This window comes from Pagrus major, chromosome 20 (genome assembly GCF_040436345.1).
Source record: "Pagrus major chromosome 20, Pma_NU_1.0".
Lineage (NCBI taxonomy): Eukaryota > Metazoa > Chordata > Actinopteri > Spariformes > Sparidae > Pagrus > Pagrus major.
Genome location: NC_133234.1, coordinates 3,644,098 through 3,660,366, shown reverse-complemented (window position 1 = coordinate 3,660,366; position 16,269 = coordinate 3,644,098). Strand labels below are relative to the sequence as shown.

Sequence of the window (16,269 nt, the reverse complement as noted above, 5' to 3'; positions counted from 1 at the left end):
AAAAAAGTAACTGCATGTAAATTCCCTCCAGTGATGTCACTCAGTGGCTAAGTTGCATTGTGGGTAATGTAGGTGCCAGGTTTTGAAAAGCAGTCTTTTGGTCTAGCATTGCACTTCCACAACACTGTTGGACACACTGTGGACAGTTTAAAAACAAAGGATCCAAATCTATACAGCAGAACACAGATATCAAGTTTTTTATTCCACACCATCTTCTTCTATTTAATCTGGCACCCACATTACCCAGAATGCTGCCTAGTCACTGGGTGACATCGCTGGAGGCAATTAATCAGATTACTTGCAGCTTCCTCTGGAGCCACAAAAGGCTTTACACTACTTTATTCACATATGTAGTAGTACTCCCCAAGACCTGTAAACACAGTTTTTGTTGGTTTAGGTTGGTGGAGTTACCCTTTAAGTTAAATCACCTGTGGGATGAGTCATGGGTATGTAGGGGCTTTAAAACTGGTGTTTATTTTAGTAAAGCTGTCTGTTTTGTTGTGACTGTTCATTTTTTGCATTTGAAGGTACTTGTACTGGAAATGTTTTTTTCTCATTTATTCTGGTGATCTAACCCTAACCCTGACCCTGTTCAAAATCAAATCAATTAAGATATACTGTATTTTGGATTTGTGAGAATACACAAGATCTCAAATTGTACATTTCCTTTGCTATCTTGATTGTAGAGTATTAATAAATTAAACTCTCTGCCTTGTTTACATTTTCTGCTGTAAATGCTATAAAACTTTTCATAGTTCTTCCCTTCACTGAAACGAAAGGTCAAATTATAATTATTGGCTTCATCAATGTCCACAGTTTGTCTCCACTCATGTTTTTAACAGAGCAACAATTACCCACAGTGGTGTGTTTTTGTATCCAAACAGGAGAATACATTGTGATTTTCTGAAATAACCAAATTTCTCTCAGTAACCTGGTGTCTTGTGTGCAGGTAAATGTAGTGAAGGTTTATATGCAACTGTTGCTGTTTCTCTGTGATCCTACCAGGTTGCTCCTTTAAAAAGTATGGCTGTTGCTATAACCCAGCACACATCTCTCTCTACCACATTTTGGACACCAACAATTGAAAGCATAGAATGATTGTTTCTTAAAAATGAATGTATAATGAGATAAGTACACTGCGATAGTTAGCATAATTAGAATTTGCAATGGAACACTAAAAATCTAGTGATGAAAGAAGGACTTTAATGCACTGCCCTCTTGATACTAAAAGTCTCCATTTACATTAATTCATTCATTAAGTGAGGGTATTTGGTCATGATAACATTCCACCTGTATCCTGAATTGTCAGGTTCTTAATGTCTACTACTTAATGGCTGTAAAAATGTAAACACTTAATCATTTTTACAAACAAAACAACATTAGTTAACATCCAACAACCACATTTCCCAGCACGAAAGCTCAAAGTCTCATGGGAGCTGTAGTTGTGGAATTATCCAAATAATTGTTCTGTTTTACTTGTTAAAATGACGAACTGTTTAAATCTTACCAGCCATGGAAGTAAAAATACGTTTTTCAAAACATACGGAGAGTATGATGTTTTTTGAAAGAATGATCAAAGAACCATTTATGATTGTGAAAAACTACACTGCGCCAAAGAGAGCTTAACGCGGAAGTGGGATGGGATTCGAACTGTGGCAGGAGTTGACCATAGTTTACAAAGTGTACTTGAATGCATCATGAGGGAGGAGTTAGCAGAGCAGTCACTGAAGTTTAGCCTAGCAGGAAACACCGAGCGAGGCTACCACCGCAACGGTGGAAAAAGAAGGAGCCGTTTTTAGTCTTTACCCGGTGCTCAGACGTGTTATTTCCTCAGCAAACACGTTGTCGCTCGGATCATTGGAGTATTCGCTTTCGGTCTGGGCATATTTTCCTTGACTTTGTATGAGGAGAGAGCGCCTAGCCAACTAAAACACCGGACACTGGCCGGAGGTGGAATCCAGCGTCTGTAAACGGTGGACATCGGCTAAGCAACGGCCGTTTTGAATCAGGTGGGTTGGGAGGTTGGCCCGCACTTCATGTTTACCGAGAGCTGGTGCCCACAGGTGTTTGCTAACAATTTAACTACACTGTTTATCACAGCCACCTGTTCTGTGTTCAAAACCTGAAGGACTCCAACTCAAGCTAGCTAAAGTTGCTTGTGTAGCCAAACATCATTCTCGAAATTGCTCACTGGCTAGCTGGCTAATTTGTACTCCTGATATTCCACTCAGAAATCAAGCAGCTTAGTGTTGTTGCCTTTATATAAGATAAGTTGCACATTTCGCAGAATTCGACTTTTCTCCACATAAATTATTCTATACAGTTAACACTACGTTTTTGGTAATAACCAACTCAAGGTTGTTCATCAAACTTAGTTAACATCCATGTTTAACATTCAGCAATGGTTTTAATATATCTGCTATTTAACGTTAGCTTACACACACATTCCACCGCTGAAGCAATATGTGGATGTTCACACTACTAATTTAGCTTCAACGGTTTTTATTGTGCATGAATAGTTTGCTTGGTGGATTGCTTTAATGCTGAATGTACCACACAACTTGAATGACTTGTAAAAACTTGTCAATCATGTCTATGAAATTAATAGGTCTGTCTTTAACGACGACAGCATTACATTGTACTTTTTTGCACAGGGATTGGCATGGATGAGATTTGATCAAATATCTGGTTGGTTAACCGCTGCCTAGCTTGTTGTTAACTTTAAATATACAGTAAACAAGGCGTTCAGGCAAAAATAACTAGGACACACCTGGTGATGATATCAACTAGAAGCTGTTCATTAATCAGCAAGACACGAGTCCAGAACAGAAAATTGGCAAGAAATTCATTAACTATAGGTTTTTTTGTTAAACTCAGACTGCAGCCAGGTGAGTAGTAGTTGCCGATAGTGTTGCATAATTACGGAAACGTATAACTCGAGCAAGGTGTGTCTCCCCGGCAGCTATGTTAGTAAGCCCTTTGAGTCAACGGTCGGGTTTGAAGCATGAGTAACTGGTACGTTTGGGGAGGGGGTGTGTGTGCAGAAGAAGCGTTTCACCGGTTTGGCTAGTTTCAGGAAAATTCACAGGTAAATGACAACATGTTGAATAAAACAATGAAATACACTAAACGGCCCTACTCTTCTCTACTCACATTGTTTGCATTTAGCCAAAGTAAACTCTTGAGTCATCTTGTGTCAACTGTTTGCTAACCACTGTAAATGTAACTTAGTCCTCCGCCTCTTGAAATCAGAGTATGATTAACTTTGACAAACTTATATGTCACTCAGACTGCTGAGCACAAGCGGCCAAAAACTTCCATAATCTGGTCAGGATACAGCTGAAGGACAAGCTGTCTGTGTCCTTCTAACTCCACCTGCAATAGGGAAAGACTGACCACACAAAAAGCCTTTGTTCTCTGTGGATTTAGTGCAATTCCACTTGCATAGTAAAGTCCACCTGAAACTATTATGGAGGCAAAATAAATGGCCCCTCCCGAATGTAGGGCAAGGCAGAGAGACACTCTCACCTGCTGAATTTCCAATGTATTTCAGAGGAGTAAGCTAGAATAAAAGCTGCTTTTTCAGCTATCTTAGGTGTACAAATGTATGAGTACACATGCATGACTGTCAGTGTTGTCTTCAAAGGCTTCCTTTAAAAAAAACAAACAACAACTTTGAACAGGAAAGTTAATTTATCCAAGCTACACTGGTGTGGAGACGTCCAAGAGGCGTACTCTGCTTGTAAACTTCAAACGGAGAACTTGGCTTAGACTGTCACGCTGTGTTTAGTGCTGTTAACTGTTAACTTGATTCCTGTTTTACTTCTCCCAATGTGCAACACATTATCAGGCAGGAAAAGAAGTGTTTTCTGTGGTTTGAAAATGGGATGGCATAGGAAGTAGAAATACTATAAAATGTCCTTTCAGCTCATCAGGCTTTATAACAGATATACCCGGACATAGCTCATCGTGAGAATGCATTTATGATCGAAATTACTTGGACAAGTGATGGATGAATTGGTCATATCACCCAGCCCTAGGATTGTAATGTTTGTCATGAGGATAATGATAAAGTCAACATGCAAGCTGCCAGTGTTGCATCTTGCTCCAGGCTTTACCCTCTCTCAATATAAGATGGATGTGGTACCCTGAATCTTGAGAATAAAGATAGAGACAAAAAATGCATGGGAAAATGCACTTCCCATTGGAAGCCTGATACCATATTATAAAAATCAATCTAGAAAGCATTTCTTTATGTATACAATTTTCTTTCAACAAATTAATTGAATCGATTGAATAGCATCAAATTGTCAATTTGCATTTTGTGTTTTTTCTAATATTTTACTCGGAGTTCAAATTTAATAATGATTAAACAATCAGGGTGTTTATATTTATTGATAGCAGCTGCATAGTTGAGCCATTCTGGTAATAATGACAAGTTGCTGGTGAGTCAATTATGAAAATGTTTCATTATCTGACTGATGATACCTAATGCTGCGGTTGACAGCTTTGCACTCTAGCTGCTTGAGCCTAGTGAAATTACATTGATTTGACCCTTACATTTCAGGAAATTACCTAAAAGTCTTCTTCTAAAACATTTTACCATATTATTAATTGATTACTAATAGTTCTATATAATTAATAGAGCCCAACTGTTACTCAATTTGTGGGAGCTATCACCAATTTTAAGGAGTAAAAACTTTTGATATCTATATTGGCGAATATACACATGTTTTGCAAGTTATCAGTTTAAGGTATATGACAAAGATATTAATGGAGGGACGATATTTTACAGTCAGTAAACTTTTCTGTCTAAAATGGCATCAGTTCACTGAAATAGTAAACTTAGTCATCTTTTCCTGCACTGTAATGTCTAAGATAAAAACTTTTACATATCGGTGCAATTCAGACAACATATACACTTGATTCCGATATATATCTATGAAAGGCCAATATCGACCAAACAATATATCAGTCGGGCTTTAGTAATAAATGTAATACTTTCCATTACAGCAACTCTCTAATGAATTCTATAAAGTTTCCCATATTAAAATTTAATTGTCTGTGTCAGAGAGGTATTGGTTTAACTGGGCTATGGAGGCTGCGTTACTGTATTGTTGAATTGAATTATTCTGAAAGGTGCTGTCTAACCTGCGTTAATCTTGGGCAACATTTGGGTGAAAAAGAAGTGGGACAGCAGTAAGAAACCCTCAATTGTCTGTTACAAGTGCTGAAATAGATGGTTCCAAATTAATGTGGGTTTATGATGGATTTATAGAAGCAGCTAAATGTCACGTTTTAAACACTCATCACTACAAGCAAATGGTGACACCGTCAGAGAAGTCACAAGTTAATTTGGACACTAACTGAGCTTTGACATCAGTGCTCTGACTCTCCCCTCATCATCAGTCCTGTCCTCCTGCAGCAGTTCTCATGTGATTTGTTTGTCAGAACTGACATGTCTACCACAGTCACAGTACCAGTTGTTTAAACCGATATCAATACAAGTACCCGTAAATTGGTACGGGTACCCAGAAGTACCTTTTTTCTGTACTTTACTCTCTCTGTAATAACAAAAATGTCTAATTCAAAAACAGCCTATAACTGCTCAGTGTCAGTGACAATCTGAACTGGACTAGTGTAAACATTGTGCTCCTTCACGCCCCCATCTTCTCTGTCTCCCTGGTTCTGATTACAGGAAAGAGGCAGTGAGTTGGTGGGAGACATGATATCCTGGCAGCCACACCCAAAACTGACAAGATCTCATTTCTGTTTTGTTAGTGGAAGGAAGCATCTCTGTAATTTTTGCTGTAGTGGATATGACAGAATCTCCCTTCTGCTCTGTCTTGTTAGATGCATTCTTCAGTCTAAATACACAGGAAAACTCTTTCTACCTCATGATTATTCACCGTGTGCTCGGTCTAAGTCAAGTGTCAGCATGACGCACACCTGATGGTTTCTGTTTCATGTTGCTCAGATGCCCCCTCCCTCCCCCCTCATTGCACTGACTTGACACCAATCACACCCTAACCCGCAGCACACCGTCCATTGCTGACTTGAGAGGAATCATTTCCATCCCCACAACCAGGAATAGCTCAGTGATGTCCAGCTCAAGATCACAGAGAGGTGTCAGGCTGTGCACTTTCAGTTTTATTTGGTGCCTTATCGTGTGTGTGTGTGTGTGTGTGTGTGTGTGTGTGTGTGTGTGTGTGTGTGTGTGTGTGTGTGTGTGTGTGTGTGTGTGTGTGTGTGGTCAAATGTTTACTGTCATCTGACCATGTGTGCAAGCCAACTCTCTCAGGCTGTACAGTCTAACAGCAGCTGCCTAACAGGTTCTGCTCCACCTGTCTGAATATGGTTTACTTTAACCTACATTCTTTGACAACCCTGTATGTGTGCATCTGTACTTCAAGTTTATGACTTGATCAGATGGCAGTCAGACAGGGTCTCATTATCTTTGCACCTTTTTTCCTGTCTTGCAGCAAGTGCTGGCATAGCTGCTGATTGCATAAGTCCATAAGTAGAATGTTTTGGATGCCAGGCATTTCCTGGCCATTCTTTCTTCCTCTGAGGCACTATGCAAGCTATGCCGCTGAGAGACGCAGACCATGTAGAAGCTCTGCTGGTTGAGCCGCCTTCTCTTGAGGTTGTTGTTGTCCTGTTCAGGCATGTTTATGCACATTTTCTCCCTCTATTGACTTCCTTCTCAACTTAGATGGCTTGGTTGATATGCTGGGAATTTGATGACATCACTGATGATAAATGGCAACCTGCTAACAGAGAGTGAACGCTTTAAGTGAAGGACTTTTGGGTTGGTTTATTGGACATCAGAGACGGCACATTTAAGGCAGACTGTTGCTGAATGTGACTTTGTGAGAAGAGTCAATAAGCCAGGTGAATTAGCTATCATAGGTAAATAGTGCATGTTACCCTATCTTGCTGAGAGATGAGCTCACTGTAGATCAAACAATGTGATGAAAGACGCAGCGTACTGTCAGTTGAGTTCATTGCTCTTTTACTGCCAAGTGAAATTCCTGGGAAAATCCATATGTGAGATAGAAGTAGGGCATGTCACTGTGCAGTTCTCTGGTGAAACTGGTCTGCTTTGCTGTGTTTCTGTGTTGTTCACTTCTGACCTGCCATTGTTCTCCTGATTAACCTGAAACTACCAGGTACTTCCCTGTCACAATAACAACCTTGTCCACAGTCATCACAATGTAAATGAACCATTGTTTATGGTGTGTGTGCGTGTGCGCGCTCGAGACAAACCTGGAAAAATTTCATGATTGAATCTACTATCATTTGGGGAAGTTATTCATTTATTTATTTATTTATTTAATTTAAAATAAGCTTGGGGGGACCTTTTTTAAAAACACTGAGCACCAGTTAGAAAAAGGCCTTTTTTATGAAAACAAAGCACCAACAGGTTGTATTAAACTTGTAATGTCAAGTGTTATGTATTGCAAAAGGCTGTGTTTTTGAACAGCATCATCTTTGTTTGGCTATAGTTGTCAGTCAGATCAATTTTCTATCATTGATACAATAAGTATTTGCATTGAAACCCTTTTTTGATGCAACTGATCAGGTGTGGTGCTGGTTATGACTTGAAATTTCTCTATACTTCTTCATTTAACAAAAGAAGCCAAACTTCTCATGTTTTTACAGTTAAATCTGTTGGTATGCTATATTTTGTTTATTTGTATACTTGCATAATTCCATGTATCCAACTATGTTAAAACTATTCAAGTTAAACATGCGCTTCATTTGGTCATATGTTGCTGTAACTTCCGGGGAAACGCCAGATGATATGTCAGAGTGAGAAAGGATGTCGACGGCCATGACTAAACATAACGTGAATAAAACTTTAAAATGTCTGTGAAAATTTCTGCCCCAATCACCTCAGATTTTCATCAGCAAAGGTGCTTCTTTAGCAATGTACACAACAACTCCCCCTATGCTATTTCAATACGTCATTGAACTATGTCTTCTGTTTTCTTTGTTTTGATTGAGAGACCCCTAGCAGCAGAAGTTACACATTGTGTGTTAACGGGAATAGTTTTATAATTTGGGAAATATGCCTTTTTGCTTTCTTGCTGACAGTTGAATTAGAGGGTTTGTACCCCATTCATATCTGTCTGGTATAACCACCAGCTGATTAGCTTAACTTAGCATAGTTAGCAAGCATACTTAGCAAGACTGGAATTGGTGAAATGGCTGGCCTGTCTCTCTCCAAAGATAACAAACTCTTGTTTGTTCAATTTGTACAAAAAAATAAGTGTCGAAATGACAAGTTATGATTTTATGTATGGAACTATTTCTCGGCCAGGAGCTGAACCTTCCAGAAGTGTTACTGAGATTGTAACTAAGTTATTGCTGGTATGCATATTAATCAAGTGATGAAGTTTTAGCCCTAAATAATTGTTGAGGTTGGTCTTTTGTGGGATTTGTTGACGGTAGGAAAATTATGGAACACCTCTAGCTGCATCAGTTAATCAATAAGTCGACAACTATTAATTTACTTGCCAACTATTTGAATATCTTTGGGTTGCAAACAAAACAAGACATTAATGGATGTCATCTTGGGCTTTGAGAAACAATATTCAAACAACTTATCAATTAGTTGAGAAAATAATCCACAACGAAAATAATTGTTAAGTGTTTCCCCATCTAAAATTAGACATACAGTAATTTCGCCCAAATGAAATAGTCGAAATGTCAGAATTAGGATTTTAAATTTCCAAATATCTGATGAAAGTATTGACAATCAAATGCTATGAATCTGGCCAGGAATTTGATGCCAGCTCATCAGCTGTTGTTGACTCTCGGTGCTTGGTACAGGTACATTTCAGTCTGTACCATAAGTAAAGTGCAAAGTCACATAGCATTCCTGTCCATGTGCCCTTGAGCAAAATGCTCTGTGACCTGCCCTCTGATGAAAGTCGTACATGTGTCACAGAGGTAAAAAAAAGACACCTGTTACAAATTGAGGTATGATGATAAAGTAAAGCTGCTAAATGGTTGCCTTGTTAGCTCGGCTTGTTGAATGTTGGGTTGTTTCATCTTGGCCACTGTACAAGATTTGGAGACGGAGAAGAGGAGGAGGTTAATCCAACTGTCTGAACTAACAGCCTTAAACATCACTGCCGTTCACATAATTGTGATGTTCATTCCCAGCCTTGGCCCTTGATGAGTAGCTGGCATAGAAATAACACTTGAGTGCGTTTAATGAATGGGTAATTTGTGCTCTAATGTCTGTCAGGTTACTTGAAAGGCCACAATTAATATGGTCGGAAAGAAACGAGTGTGGGATTAGGATGTCTGACTGCAGAGAGAAACTCACACCTGACATGTCACATGTGCTGAAGGCTGTTTTTACAGGAGGAACCCAAGCTCCCCATACTGGTTGTTGGCCTCAGTGTTTACATGTGTGCATATGTGAGGGTTGTGTTCTTACTCTCGTTTTCCATCAGCAGATTCTTCTCGTAGCCCTTAGAGGCAGTTGTTTGTGAGATAGACCTCCCACCCTGGCATTGTCAGCAGAGCTTATGGCTTTAAACTCCCTCTTTCTGCTCCGCTGCTTCTCCTGGGACTGTCTCAGACACACACATGCACACACACACACACACACACACGCGCTCGCCCGTGCAAACACACATACAGGGTCTACAAGGACTACAAGCTTGTGACCTGCAGCAACAACAGGCATGTTGTTTGTTGATGAACCTTCAGTGATGTGTTTATTTTACCAGTGGGAGTTGTAATTGGCTGCTCAGTTACCAGGTTAGTATTGTCATAAGAGTAACAGAGTTTGGAAATGTATGCCAGTATTAAAGAAAACCTGATATTATTTTTTGATTTTTGATGTGTCTCTTTGATGTTTTGTTCTCCTCACCAAAATGAAGACATATATTTTTCTGCAATGATTTCTGCTCTGGTGTTCTTTGACTTTTTGGTGCTGGCTGTGATTTGATTGGTGTAACATCTGTGTGGGTGGACATGAAATAAGTTTGTTTTATCATTTTAATTCCAAAAGTCTAACAGTTTTGAGCACGCTACAGTGGAGCTAAAAATAACTAGTTGATTCATTGATTAGTTGATCGATGGTAAATTGATCACCAACTTTTTTTTTTTTTTTAAAGAAAAACATACAAACATTCTTTTGTTTAAGCTTCTCAAATGTTAACATTTCAAGCTTTTTCATCTCAATGAATGAAATAAACTATATCCAGATACAAGATTTGGGTCATATCGAACAGCATCAATTTTCAGTGTATGTACAATAACTAAATCCATAAAGGTCCTAGTAAGTTGAAAATGCTTGTTTCAAGATCAGCACTGGGAAAAAGTATTGCTGTCTGTTTTTGTTTTGTTTTTATTTTTTCAGTGTCAAAAGTTGAAAATTACATAGAGGTACCTACCTGTACACACTCAAATAAATGTATTTTAAAAGAAAAAAATATATCTCAACATAGGTATTTTAAAATGCTCAGTGCCATTGTTCTTGCGAGTGATGCATGTGCAATATTCACCAGGAGAGAAAGGCATTTAGAACTATAATCTAGTTGAGCAACTTAATCTGCCCTCACAAGGCTTTGTCCAGCCAGCCTACTGTAACAGAGTAGTGATGATTTTTTTCATGGAGGAAGCTGGACTTGGAAATGTGTGACGCTGCCCAGCAGTGAGTCAAGGCAGCACTGCTGATATGAGGGTAATAACAGAACTATGTCTCCATTTGGACCCAGGAAAACGAGCTGGTTCAGACGGAAAACTGTGACTCATAGTGCAGGCCTTTTGTCATTGACATGTGACACTGTGGATCATATGTCTGACTGCAGTTATGAGTTTTCCTGTCCCTCTGAAATATTCTTCCCTGAGCTGTTTTCTTTTACATAGTTGAGTGTCAGTGAGTGAAGGAGCCAGAGAGCTGAGGGCCGGGCCTCAGAGAGCAGACACACCGCACAGACACTCAGGCTTAGAGGCCTTTATGCTGCTCTGTGGTTGAACCTTTCCTTCACGTGATGGAGCTTAGTCAGTCAGTCGCTCTGTAGAACATGGAGCCCATCAGTTTACCACAAGTTGTCTCTACAATGCTTAGCCTTCTCAGACTTCCTCTGTGATACTTGGAGAATGCAAGGATGATGCATATATTCCTTCCCCTTCCCTTCCCCTTTTTTTTCTGGAGTGGCCGCCTGTGTGTGTGACAGGTGTTTTCATCAGCTGGCGTATGCTGCTAAGATGGCTCACTGTGTGTGTGCGCGCATGCGTTTCTGTGTGTGTATGTATGTGCGTGCGTGTGGCAGCCAAACAATGGTTTTGTAGTTGTGCCCTCACTGACCTCTGGCCCTTATCTTTTGTTTCTTTTGGGTGGGGGTGGGATGAAGGACAAGTCTCAGCCTTGGAATTCCTTTTCTCTCATCATCAGTCCAACTAGAGGAAACGGTGAGCTACCTGAGTCTCCTAGTAGATTCTAGGTTGTGCCTGAGGTTTTCCCAACACTCAAAGCATGAACTCTAATGTATAGTTGAAGTTGTTCATTCATTTATTGCTGCCTCTGCTGTCTCACTTGGCTGACAATAGATGGAAGGATTTTTAAACTTTAAACTTTTCTAATTTTAATAATCAGATTCAGCAAAAATGTCAAATATTCAAATATCTGCCTCTTTTCTTTGTGGAAATAACACATTTTTAGTTTTTTGACTGATGTTCAAGCAAATTAAGTAATTAAAGCATCGTTATGTAGACATTCGTATTTTATGCGATTTGGCGCTGCCACCATTTCTGAGTGAAACACAACTGTCGTAAATACGAATCCCATCTCTGTAACAATTTGTCAGATGTAATGTAACGTTACATGCCAACTACAAGCAAAACTTGGCAGGTCATAATTGTGTTATGTCTCGAAAGCTTGCTGTATATCTTGAGGTAAACATGCATGCTCAGGCAATTTTGCCATGTGGCAGTCAAAGTTTGTACAAGCGCTGCACACAGCTCAGAACAGTAAGAGCTGCCAAGCTAATGTAACATGCAAGAGGCAATAACACCTGGCTGTAACATGCTACCGGCTAAACCTCTGTTGAAATGAGCTGACTTGGCTTATGATCACTAACTAGCGAGTTGACAACTTTGGTAACACAGACAAACATCAACTTCCTCTTCTGTCTCTTCAACTCTGTCATGAGGCCTGTAGAGGGTGCTGAGCCTGGTTCCATTGCCTGCTCCGGTTCTGGTGCCCGTTTTGGTCCTGCACCTGAAAACCTCCTCCTCCCTGCAGTCCAAAGCTGATGTGATAGCGGTGTAAACACATCCCCGATGGTGCTCAAAGCAGAGTCAACTAGCAGAGCCAACTTTCAGCTACAGTACCCAGCAGTTACATGTTCCTTTCAGGGAACTCTGTGAATCACATGGAATTGAGGCAACCAGAGGACATCAGAGGGAAAAACCAGAAAACATTTTCTCCATAAAATATGGTCCAGTTTCATTTAAATTATTGATTTTCCTCTCAGTTGAGTGACACATTTAATACAGTGCTTTTCAGAAGGCAGAATGAGATGTACATTTAAACTCTCTGTGCATATTTAACCTTGTCCAGCTGTTGTCTGTGTTAATGTGACTTAATTAATTTCAGACTTGTTCCATGTTGAAAGTGTTCCAGAAATGGTACAGGTCCAACTTGCTGTCATGGTTTTTATGTCGCCATGGCTCAGCTCTTAGTCAGATGCGAGCCCAAGGTGTAAAATTACCATCACATTTATATAATGAAATGCATGTGTGAAAGGGGCTAGAATCAAATGAAATTAGGACCAGATTAAATGAAGATTGTGTTTTGCTATGTTGCTCTGTCACTTACCCTCTTACATTTTACAAGTAAGTCCCTACATTTAAGTAACTGTGAAGCTGTGTAAACTAAATGTGTGTCAGGTAAAAAAGAAATTAACCAAGCCAAACGTGTCAAGAGTCAAAATTGATTTGATTATCGTATACCAGGATTGTACAACGGAACGATAGATTGTAGTCTTTTTATGTAACATATAAAAACGAAATTACATAAATGGATGATTAAATGAGGTCAGGAGGAGTCCAACATCCTGAGGAAAGAAGCTGCTCTGTACGGCAGCAGATACTTGTGTATCTTTTTGCCAGATGACAGTAGGGTGAACAGACTGTGGCTGCGGTGGCTGTTGTCTTTTAGTATCCTTTGGGCTCTGTGCAGACATCTCACCAGAGACTTTTGACAAGAGCAATGAGAAAACTAGATGGTAATGACCGTACTAAGACAAATGGAAACACTGAACTGGTGGATTCATGATTTAACTGTGCCCTTCTCTCCCCTCTTCTTGTCTTCTGTCTGTCCTCCCTGTAGCGTGCGTCAGTGGGCCCGCAGGCTCCACACTGGTGCTGAGACAGGATGAAGAGGTTCAGGCGACACGGCCAGGAGTCTCAGAGAGATCGACTCAAACAGGAACTTTTCCAGTTCAACAAGGCAAGTGAACCTTGACACATGGCACAGTTCAAGACACATTACAGAAGCCGACAGACATGACAGGAAAGAAAGTGAAGGCAAAAAATCATATCAGCAGTCTCCCCCCAAAAATTAATCTGACCTAACTGTATTGCAAAAAAAAAAGGTTGACTATTAAAGTGCACTTAAACAACCAAAACCAATTCCTGATGTTGGTGTACTTTTCCTGAGCTGTTTCTGTGTGTGGTGCACTTGCAGGTCAGAAAGATGCACAACTTCTGTTTAAACAGAATTCACCTAATGTTGCCTGGTGTTAACCATAGCTTTTTAAGCTACCATTTTGTCATTTTGTTTACACCTACTTCGACCTGATAAGTAAACAAGTAAGATCATTGTTTGGCTTTTTGCTTGATATTAATTTTAGTGATGATGACTTTCAGAAAAGTATTTAAAAAAAATCAACCATCCCATAACAAATATGGGAATTATAAATCATTCAAAGTACCCTGTTTATATGCCATCAGGCACAAGTCCAAAAGACAGTTGCTTTAATGTGCAGGATCAGATCCAGAACTCCACCATGAGCAAACTCTGCAAAAGGATGGAGCTGCTCTGAGTGTTTAGCACTATTACTGGTTGACAGCAGAAACAGAATCATGCCAATACTGCTGAATCAAAGGGCAAATACAAATAATTCTAAAACACAACAAAACAAAAAAAAAAAAACAGAACATGATAGATAATACACACAGGTGATATAATTCAGTTTTAAGAGCAAACTGAAGGTGAGATGATGATGATGATGATGATGATGATGATGATAAAGGTTGTTAGCTATTTTCACCAGTTGTGTTTGGATTTTTGGTAATTTGATATTCATTTTCAGTAATTTGTCAGTCAAAAAAATCTATTTTCAAAATGGATAAATACAATTTATGTGCTCAGCTTTATTTCTTTTATCTGCATTGGAGGCAGGACTTTTTTCATGTGGTAGTAATAATTTTGACCTTGAATGTGAATTGCTATGAACAGAATCTTTGATTACCTTTCTGAATTTGATGGATGCAATGTCACTGGTTTAGAGGTTCATGTGATGAATTAATGATAATTCAGATGCTATAAATAGGCAAAGCTGTGGGTAACACTCATGTATAATGACAGCAGTGGCTCTTGTCTTGTTGGAGGACCGTGCCAATGCGACAGTTGGTGAAAATGCACTTTTTCTTTTCCATTAGGCCTGCACGATATTGTAAAAACATCATATTGCGATTATTTTGACAGATATTACAATTGGACTATGATTAGTGGGAATGATAATTTTTGCATCACAATTTTCATTTTCACAAAAAAAGAAATTTAAAATCATGTTATGGCATTTGTTGGGGTCTGTACATAACAAACGGGTTTTCCTACATCTGGAGAACAAGATTTTTAGACCCGGGCATCACTACAGCACTTCATTAAATACTATTTGTCGCATTTTACCTTTTATCAAAAAATGGCAGATTTGGATATAGCACATGGCCATATTGTCAGTTCAATAATATTTTGATTAATGAAGGGCTTAAATCTGACAAAAAGTGCTCATGCATGCAGAAGCTTCAGCTGCATCACATTTATAGTACTATACATTCACATGACAGAGACAGCAGGATTTATGTTTCTGTATTATCTGTCATCCTTCCTATTTCTTGTCCACTTGCTTTTATCTGCTTTGTGTTTTGCTGCGGTCTCTCCTATCCTGTCATTGTGTCTGCTGTCACAGCTCAGTCTCACCCTCCCCCTGTCTGTCCTCTGTCTCCTCCTCAGACAGTGGAGCATGGATTCCCCCACCAGCCCAGCGCTTTGAGCTACAGTCCCTCCCTGCAGCTGCTGTCCATAGGCACCCGCTCCGGGGCCATTAAACTGTATCCTTCACTGTACCTGTCTGTAAGTAGTTGTCAGGGAGGAATCTGGGCGTCATGTTTGAACTTGAGGCAGGCAGTGGTAATGAGCAGCTGTGACGCAGCTAAATCCACGTCTGTGGTTCACATGAGCACCTGGTTCAGGTATTTCATTTTCCCACACTATTGCTCAATGCTGCCTGGCATTTTCAAATTCCAGAGTCTATGGCACTTCATGGCCTTTTGCACAATTATGCTCATTGACAGTGCAGCGGAGCCAGTCGGTACACTCTCCCCATTGACACAGAGACACACACTGGTTTTGATAACCACGGTACCTTCTCTCATTAGGATAATCCATTCATACAATGCAGCAGATTGTTCAGGGACAGGACAGCAAGAGGGCACAGATAAAAGAAAATCTGTAAATGAATATTGTGAGTCAAAGTGCAGAATGCTTCAGGCCAAATCAAAGAACAGAGCTGCTTCTGTTGTTTTTATGTGGCACACAAGTCATTTGATAATGTGACACTTTAGTCAGTCTCCACAGGGACATTGTTGTTTCTCCACAGTTAGGTCAGGGTCAGATATACTGCTGCAGCCCTGGAGCTGCTTCAGTGGTAACAACTAAAGAAGGGCAGACTCCCTGCTCACTGTCAGGCTCAGGTCTGTGTGACTGTATTACATTAGCAGGTTAGCCAGCTAGCTTAACCCTTTATCGGGCACTTTCAACCCTAGAGTGTCATTGCAGGACACTACAATACTTTTTTACTTTTGTGACATTTTTAAAAATATTCCATTTTTATGTTGAAAATCAAGATCAATGAAGTTACCATATATGATTCCTCCGTCGAGGGTAAAACATTTTCTAAAAGGTAAATATATAAAAAAATATGAGAAAAACATTTATTTTTAACATGTTTTATG

General features: G+C 39.6%; 1 long non-coding RNA gene across 1 annotated transcript; it reads left to right on the top strand.

Moving 5' to 3' along the window:
- Positions 1-1,729: 1,729 nt before the first annotated feature.
- Positions 1,730-16,230, top strand: LOC141015729 (uncharacterized). The gene is made up of 3 exons (XR_012180565.1): positions 1,730-2,009; positions 13,361-13,480; positions 15,269-16,230. It is a non-coding gene; the product is annotated as an uncharacterized lncRNA (long non-coding RNA).
- The last annotated feature ends 39 nt before the right edge of the window (positions 16,231-16,269 follow it).